This window comes from Vicia villosa, linkage group LG4, assembly GCF_029867415.1.
Source record: "Vicia villosa cultivar HV-30 ecotype Madison, WI linkage group LG4, Vvil1.0, whole genome shotgun sequence".
In the NCBI taxonomy this organism is placed as follows: Eukaryota; Viridiplantae; Streptophyta; class Magnoliopsida; order Fabales; family Fabaceae; genus Vicia; species Vicia villosa.
In genome coordinates, this window is record NC_081183.1 from 167,448,004 (window position 1) to 167,457,724 (window position 9,721).

The 9,721-nt window shown below is 28.1% G+C and overlaps 1 pseudogene; it reads left to right on the top strand.

The window, feature by feature from the left end:
- Positions 1-259: 259 nt before the first annotated feature.
- LOC131598273 (beta-glucosidase 47-like) lies at positions 260-2,891 on the top strand (annotated as a pseudogene).
- The last annotated feature ends 6,830 nt before the right edge of the window (positions 2,892-9,721 follow it).

The window sequence follows — 9,721 nt, forward strand, 5'->3', positions numbered from 1 at the left end:
TAAAGACATAACTCACTTGGCAGTGCCAGTATTGGAATCATCGACGACTCTTAGTGGATGATTTCTTTGAGGACGACTTTCAATATGATTCCGTAGCACATATTGTTAATCGTCTTTTAATCATCATGTATTGAGTTAGACTAACAAAATAAGATATACCTTGGATAAATTTATGTCCCTTGATGCAAATATGGACAAAACTTTAAACAGAACCCTGAGACCTTGATCCACTGTAAACACAATGCTTGTCTGCAAAATAATGAATGAGAACGATATTGGTTCGAGGGAACCTACAACTGTGAATGTATATAGTCAAGGGTTAAAATGAGTTGTCACCTTAAAAGGCTTATTGGTTGTTGGAATTATTGGATCACTTAAAAGCACAAGATAACGACTGATGATTTCTGAATCGTCTTGGAAAAGACATTGAAAAATTTATCGAGAATAGAACATGAACTTCCTATTACTTACCTTTCATATGCATTCTTGTTAACAATCAATTGAAGATTTTGAGAAAATGAAAATGATTGGTAAGGGTCTAAACAATAAAGTTACCTTCACTAATAAAGCTGATGTGACTTAGGTTTTTTTTTCTATTGGTTGATTAGAGTGACTTCTTCAAAGCAGTCAGTTGAGCGACTTCACCGTAGAATCTCCCTTAAATTTATTCCAAAAGGTAGATTTGGCAAAGTAAACAAGGCTGGCATAGCTTACTATAACTGTTTAATCCACGCACTTATACATAGAGGTCATTTTATCTGTCTCTGGATATTTTATTTATAGCTACTCTAAAGTCGTTAAATCATATATTTAAATATATTTAGATTTAACGACTATGTAGTAACTTCTTTTTTTGTATTGATTTCAGAAATAGAACCTTTTGTCACAATAACACATTATGACATTCCTCAACTAGAGAACAAATATAAAAGTTGGTTAAGTCCTGAAATACAGTAAGTATATCTACACTAACAATATATATATAATGGTAGTATTAACTAATTTGGTAAATATAGTTGTGTAACATTTATGATTTTCAGAGAGGATTTCAAGTACTATGCAGATATATGCTTCAAGTACTTTGGAGATAGAGTGAAATATTGGGTCACATTCAATGAACCCAATGTTGCAGTTATTTGTGGCTATAGAATAGGTGTGTATCCACCGTCTCGTTATTCAGGCTCATTCGACAATTGTAGCCATGGAGATTCAGAGAAAGAGCCTTTCATTGCTGCATCTAATATCATTTTATCACACATAGCTGTTGTTGATGTGTACAGAACAAAATATCAAGTGAGATTATATTTCATAACTTTATGAATCATTTTTGAAATTTTGTATTATAAATAACTGAAAGTGTTCGGTCGAAAATCAGAAAAATCAGGGAGGAAAAATTGGAATTGCTATGAATGCTGTATGGTTTGAACCATTTAGCAATTCTTTAGAAGACAAGTTAGCTGCAGAGAGAGCTCAATCATTTTACATGAACTGGTAATTTTTGTGTTAATTTGATGAGTTATTCATGAAGGCGTTGAAAAAAAAATTCTAATTAAGCTTTGAAAATCAGGTTTTTGGATCCAATTATACTAGGAAATTATCCAACAGAAATGCATGAAATATTGGGACATGACCTCCTAGCATTTTCCAAATATGATTCAGAAAAACTCAAGAATGGATTATATTTCATTGGAATAAATCATTATACAAGTCATTATGTAAAAGATTCCTCTACTCTAAACAAGAGCCTTCGGGTATCAGACTAGCTTAAAAACGTAGTACGTAATATTTTTTACATGTGAACAAGGAAAAGGGTCTTCAAAGACAGAGGGTTTTGCTCTAACATCAACGCAAATGAACGGCCTCACCATTGGAGAACCAGTACTTAATTTCATAGCATTTAATCGGTCTTTTAAAAGTTAGATGCAAGATAGAACTGATGAATCTGATACCATCAGGTTAAGGTTCATTTGATTTAATCAGTTGAACCAGATGACAAATAAATAAATATTTAAAAAGGTAGATAAAAAATGCAAAAGATAATAATTGATTGAAATGTTAACATGTACGGTTCAACCTAATTCAATCCACTACAATCTGATTCAACTAGACTAAAGTACAACCGAGATCAAATCCCCTAATGGAATGACCTATTTTCAATTTAACCAATTGAACTAACTTGTTCAGTACAAATTCTAATTATTGTGCTTCACAAAATAACAAGTTAAACTTCTTTTTTTACTCAACAATGTTTGTAGAGTGCACTTGCATGGTTGTATGTTCATCCACAAGGATTGGAAAAGATAGTGACATACATAAAGGACATGTACAACAACATACCAATGTTCATTACCGAAAATGGTGAGTACTACATTTACAAACCTTACAACACTTTATTTACTCCTACAATGATTAAATCCTATTATTGAATTGAATACGACACTTTATTTGTCCTACATAAGATTTGGGATGAGTGAGAATACCTATCCCATCACTAAAGATGCATTGAACGATGTTAAAAGAGTGGAGTACTTGAATGGTTACTTAGATTCTCTAGCAGCAGCAATAAGGTATTGGCATATCTACCAACCTTAAATTTCTTAGCAAACAAGCTACATCATGGTGATTCGTGATTGTGTTTATGTGAAACAAAAATTAAGAATGTTGTTGATTTTCTTTGCAGAAAAGGAGCAGATGTTAGAGGGTACTTTGTGTGGTCTCTTTTAGACAACTTTGAGTGAAAACATGGATACATCATAGGGTTTGGACTTCATCATGTGGACTTTGCCACTCTCAATAAAACTCCAAGAATGTTGGCATTTTGGTACAAAAATGTCATTGAAGAACACAAGGATAGGGTATGCATTAGGATTGGGCATACTCAAGAGAGATGAACAATTCAAAGATAGTTTCATTTTGAAAGAAGTAGTAGTAATTGTCCTGCAACCCACTTTATAGATGTATTATACCGTTTGTATGTACGCCCCTTTATATATATACTCAAACTTTTTATTCCAACAAAATACATTGTAAATTAACAAAACTATAAAGGATTACTCTTACTTATAGAGAAAAAAATGTCGAGTGTAAACTATTTTTTCAGTCAATCATGGACGTGTATCTCTTCAAGTCAGAGTTTTAATTTTAAAATATTGATATGACATGATTGAATGTTATACTACATCTGGTTCTATTTATAAGAAAAAAAATTGTTTTTTAGATTTATTGGATAATCAATGTATATGGTCTATATGCTGTCCAAATACATTAGATATTAAATGAATCTAAAAAACAAACATTTTCTATTAAATAAGACCAGAGGGAGTAATTCTATTAGATGATAGTGTAAAACTAATTTACATGGACGTGTATCCCGTCAAATCACTGTTTTAATTTTAAATACTGATATGACATTGCTGAATGTTATAATTCTATTAGATGATAGTGTAAAACTAATTTACACGGGCAGTAAACTACCTTTAAACTCTTTACTCAAAATTGAGAATCTAAAATAATAAGAGACTTTCTCAATCAATACTCTAAAATTTAAAAGGTTTAGCGTAAGTAACATTATGATAGTATGTATATCATATGTTAAAATATATTGTCGGAAGGATTATTTATTTATTTTTACTCTTAATCCTTCCATTTGAAAATTGGGTAAAATAAATTTCCACTAATTAAAATACACTTTTTTTTACCTTGCAACCTAAAGTTATTATTCTATGTAAGTAATAATTATGACCTTTGGGTAGTAAGAGTGGAGTTTTACTTAGACGCTTTGGACCTTTGGGAAGCTGTGGAAGAGGATTATGACGTTCCTCCACTTCCGAATAATCCTTCCATGTCACAGCTAAAATATCACAAGGAGGAAAAAAAACTAGAAAGGCAAAAACAAAATTGTGTCTTTTCGTTGGTGTTTCACAAACTGTTTTCACCAAAGTCATGACCCTCAAAACACTAAAGCAACGTCATATGATAAAACTGGACTATCATCTTATGGTAGTTCATAATGCTGGCTGATTGACAGTGGTTGAATAAACCACATGACATATGATAAAACTCTCTTCAAGGATTTGAAGCCTACTCAAATCTCAAATGTCAGAATTGGGAATGATGACTATATATTTGCAAAAGGAAAATGAACCATTGTAATTTCAACGAGTTCAGGTATAAAGACAATCTCATATGTTCTTTATGTATCTGATATTGACCAAAATCTGCTAAGTGTAGGCCAATTGATTGAAAAAATGATTAAATTATATTTTAAAAGCCAACTTTGTCTAATCTTTTATACTGCTGCTCAGGAGATTCTAAAAGGTTAAAATGGGAGGTAAAATTTTCTCTTTTGATCCTATTAAGGAGAAGGAACGTACAACTTAATTCAGCAAAGTATGTCCTACCGAACTTTGACACAAGCGACTTGGTCATGTCATATTCAAAGAATGATCAACATAAATAAGATAGACATGACAAAAGATCTACCTATACTTTCTAATCATTTTCTAAATTGCGATGCTTGTCAATTTGGTAAACAAAACAAAAACCATTTCCAAAAACTGTTTGGAGAGCCTCACAAAAGCTACAGCTCATTCACATTGGTGTGGCGGGACATCAAAGGACACCATCGTTAGAAGGTAGTTTTTTTCTTAAAACTCAAGCATGAAGTGACAGGAGTATTTGTAAAATTTAAGAAGATGGTGGAAACTCAAAGTGGTTGCAAGATTCAATTTCTAAGATCCAATAATGGGAAGGCGTATACATCAACACAATTTAATTTATTTTGTGGAAAAGCATACATTGTACACCAACTCATAACTCCATACACTTCAGAGCAAAATGGAGTTAGTGAAAGGAGAAATAGATTTGTAATAGAGATGGCTAGATACATGGTACATGGCAAGGATTTGCAAAAACAATGTTGGGAAGAAGCTGCCAACACTGTGTTTTTCTTCAAAATCGTCTCTCAGCTAAGGCTTTGATAGATAAAACTCCTTCAGGCTTGGTATGGGTATAAGCTAGGAGGGGTGGCAAAATGGATGGATTGAATGGATATGGATTTGATGGTTAATGGATGGACCAAATTAATCCATTACAATCCACTAAACTCTCTTAATAAAAATCCAATCCAATCCATCCACTAAAACTCGATTTTATGTTTTTCAAAAAAAAAACTCGATTTTTCCTTTTTCCGAAAAAAACTCGACTTTTTCGTTTTTCCATAAAAAACCTGACTTTTTTGTTTTTCCGAAAAACTCGACTTTTTGTTTTTCGAAAACACTCAACTTTTTCGTTTTTTTCGAAAAACCTCAATTTTTTCGTTTTTTGGTAAAAACTCGATTTTTCCTTTTTCCGAAAAAAAAAATCGACCTTTTGTTTTTCCAAAAAAAACCCGAATTTCTGTTTTTCTGAAAAACTTGATTTTTTTTGTTTTTTTAAAAAAACTCAACTTTTCGTTTTTTTTTTTTTGGTAAAAACTAATATAAATTTTTTTAAACTAATACAAAAAATTATTTTAAACTTATTATTGTTTATTTATATTTTATTGTTCTCCCCAACGCTCAATTTTTATTATGAGCAAAGATTTTAAAAAAAAGATGCAAAAAATAAAATAAATAACTCTTTAGTAGTTAATTAACACTAAAATTGATGTCATTCCAATTTATCAATTAAGCATGTAAGAAGTTTTTCCTAGCCAAAATATTGACATGAATGGAAGTATAACATAGAACACACGTGACACGCCAACATATTAATCCTTTTTGGTTTTTGTTGATAGGCAAAAACAATTTAATTGGGTAAATCGAGACAATCAAATAATTTGTACGTGTCTATTTTCTCTCTCTTCTAACGGAACAAATTATAACAATGAGACCACTTTGTCTCTTTTAAGATAGCAAAGAAAGCGTGTATAGAATAAGGGAACGATCAAACCGTTCGACCACTTTCTCTCCTCTAACAACAAACAATACGTGTGTTTTCCCGCCATAAATGTGAAACATTACTAGTATAAATAGATAGACGATTATAGTGTGAACAATGCCAAGAAAGATGAAGCGACCAAGTTCTCCTTCTCCATCACGTAGGGAAATAAAAAAAGCTAAAGCAGCGTCTTCTTCCATTGATAACAATAATGATGATGTTGAACTTTCTCCTGACAGTGAAGCAACTGAAGCTCCGACTACTGCACATCCAGTTGCTACTCCAATGCTTACTCAGCCTACTGCAATTGAAGATCCCACAATGAGTTCTGTTGTTCCGTCGGTTGCTCCTGTGCTTGTAGATCCCGCCGCCTTGAATCAACCTCCGCCAGTCGTTCAACCCGCTGTGGTGTATGATATCAACGTTAATATTGTTGAGGTTACAGGCTAAAAACTCGACTTTTAGGTTTTTCCGAAAAAAACTCAATTTTTTCGTTATTCCAAAAAAATCTAACTTTTTCGTTTTTCTAAAAAAAACTCGATTTTTTACGTTTTTCTGGAAAAAAACTCGATTTTATTTCAGAAAAAATTCAACTTTTAGGTTTTTCCGAAAAAACACGATTTTTCATTTTTTTGAAGAAAAACTCGACTTTTTTCGTTTTTCTGAAAAAAAACTCGATTTTATTTCAGAAAAAAATTCAACTTTTAGGTTTTTCCGAAAAAACACGATTTTTCGTTTTTTTTAAGAAAAACTCGACTTTTAGGTTTTTCTAAAAAAACTCCATTTTTTTGTTTTTATGAAGAAAAACTCGACTTTTAGGTTTTTTTGAAAAACTCGATTTTTCGTTTTTCTTAATTTTTTTAATAAATTTAAAGAATAAAATAAAAATAATCTGTTGGATTATTAAAATGTGTTGGATGGATTGGATCTATCCATGTATATAAATGGATGAATTTAATCCATCCATTAACTTAGTTTTCTATGTAGTGGATGGATTGGATGAATTTTTTTGGTAGATGGATGGATTGGATGAATTTTAGCTTAATGGATCCAATTGTCACCCCTACTATTGGTATAGAGAAAAATCTATATACTAATTAAGATCCAACAATCTTAAAAATAAATGTGGATATTGTAGATCATATATCATAATAAAATATAAGTTTGTAATTTATTAATTTTGTTTAATTTATATTTAAGTCATTTAAAATTATATAAATTATATTTGATCTATGAAGCAACAAAATCTACGGTCATTTAAATAGAATATAAATATAATAAAAGAAATAAAGAATATAAATCTTTTATCACACCCTCTTTCACAACTCGACTTTTTAAATTATATTATTACTTTTGTATCCAAAAAAATTTATATTATTACTAAAAATATATATTTGTGATACTTCAAAATCTATATCTAGGAAAAAGTATATACCTACGGAAAAAAAGATAAGACACGAATAATATCTTTATTAAAAGAAAATGTGAAGAAAAAAACATAATCAACAATAGTAGAAAACATAAATTAAAAGTGAAAGAAAATACAAAAAATAAATAAATAAAAAACATATAATAATATAATAAATTAATAAAATAGAGCATAATTGAAGACTATGTTAATTTTAAGGGCATTTCTTTCCTGTGCTTAAGATACTTGTACTTACCAAAACAAAAACAAAACAAATAGAAATACATAATAAATAAATAAAATAGAATAAAATAATAAAAGAAGAAACTTCAAAAATATAATATACTATATTTTAAACTTTGAAATTTAACCCTTGAACAAATTTTTTTTTAAAAAAAATCAAGAGAAATACAATAATCATGTAAGTTGTTATAAAGAAATTTATCTAATAAGAAAAGAAATTGATGTTATAAATTGACAAATAAATTGTGTTGTATGTCAATTTTATAAGTAATATGTGTGGTAAGTGAGAGATTTTATATCTTAAAAATTGATGTTGAACAAATTAAGAAAAATCAAGAGAAACACAATGATAATGTAAGTTATTAGAAAAACTTATCTAATAAGGAAAAAAATGTTAAAATTAACGAATGAGTTGTGTTGCATGTCAATTTTATAAGTAATTTAAGTGGTTAGTGAGAGGTTTCTTTTGGATGTGTTGTAGTTGGTTGGTGATAAGTGAAAGTAATTAATATCATGATTGTTTTTGTTTTTGTATGATTGTTTTTTTTTAATTTATTAATTAAAATATATAAAGATAATTAATTATGAAGACCTAACAACAAAGAATGTCATTATCTATTTTTTTAATATGTTTTTTTTTTGTTTTTTTGTTATTTACTATAAATTATTAATATAAATTTTTTAAAGTGTCCTATTTTTTAGTTAAATTATTTATATTAATTAATTAGTATTGTTATTAGTAGTAGTGTCCTATTTTTTAGTTAGTAAGTTAAAATTTACCATGTTTATGTATTATTTACTAATTTAATAATTTAATTTATTATTATTATTTTTAACTAATGAAATTTTTTGTTGGATTTGTTATTAGTAGTAATGTCCTATGTTTTAGTTAGTAAGTTATGATTTAATTATTTACTAATTTAATGCAACATGTAATATTTATCATGTATTATTTACTAATTTAATAATTTAATTTATTCTTATTATTTTTAACTAATGAAAATTTTGGTAGGAAATTGTGTAGTAATGTCCTATGTTTTAGTTAGTAAGTTAAGATTTAATGATTTACTAATTTAATGCAACGTGTAATATTTATCATGTACTCACTCCGTTTTTTTTAAGTGTCACTTTTAGGAAAAAGTTCTTTAACCAAGATAATGGGTTGTTAGAGTTATTTTTTCTAGTATAGTCTCATTTATTTTCTCTTTTTCAATAAATTCAATCATACACTCTCTTTTCAATAACTAATGGAGAAAATAAATAATTAATTTTATTAAAAATGTGAAGTGGAGTTATTGATAAAGTAAGGGTATAATTGACAAATTATAAAATTAAACTATAAAAATGACACTTAAATAGAAACATTTTTTTTCCAAAACGACGCTTAAAAGGAAACGGAGGAAGTATTATTTACAAATTTAATAGATTTAATATTATTTTTAATTAATGAAAAGTTTTATAGGAAATTTTGGTGATAGAAGTTATAGAATAACGTGTAATATTTATGAGATAAACAAATAAATATTGATAAATAAAATTACTTAAATACTCTAATTTTAACTCCAAAATATACTTCAATAACTTAACAACTTTAATTAATAAGATTCAATGACTTAACAACTTTAATTAATAAAATATATAGTTTATAGAGACTTACAAATTAATTAATTCTCGATTTAACGAATTAAACTGTTTTTGGTGAAGTTGTTTTGTATTAATGAATCATTAAAAATCATTAAAAAAATGTATTAGTGAATATTTGTATGATGGATAATATCGATATTATATTAGGTCTTAAGTTATAAAACTATTTAGAGATTATATATTGAAGAAGAAATTCAAGTTTGGCTTAATTGCAAATTTAATTCTCCTATTTTATTATTTTTTATTTTGGTTCTCCCATTTTTAAAACCACGATTTTGGTCTTTCTGTTAAAAAATGGACAAAAATAAAGATTAATTTTGCAAAAAAAAAAGTAAAATACGAAAACGAAAATTGCATAAAAAAATTTAAAAAGGACTAAAATAGTGGTTTTTAAAATACAGAGATCAAAATCAATAAAAAATCAAAATAAGAGGACTAAGCTTACAATTAAGCTTGAAATTTTTAAAATATCTCTTTTTAGAAGTGTTATTTTTGTCATGTGAAGAA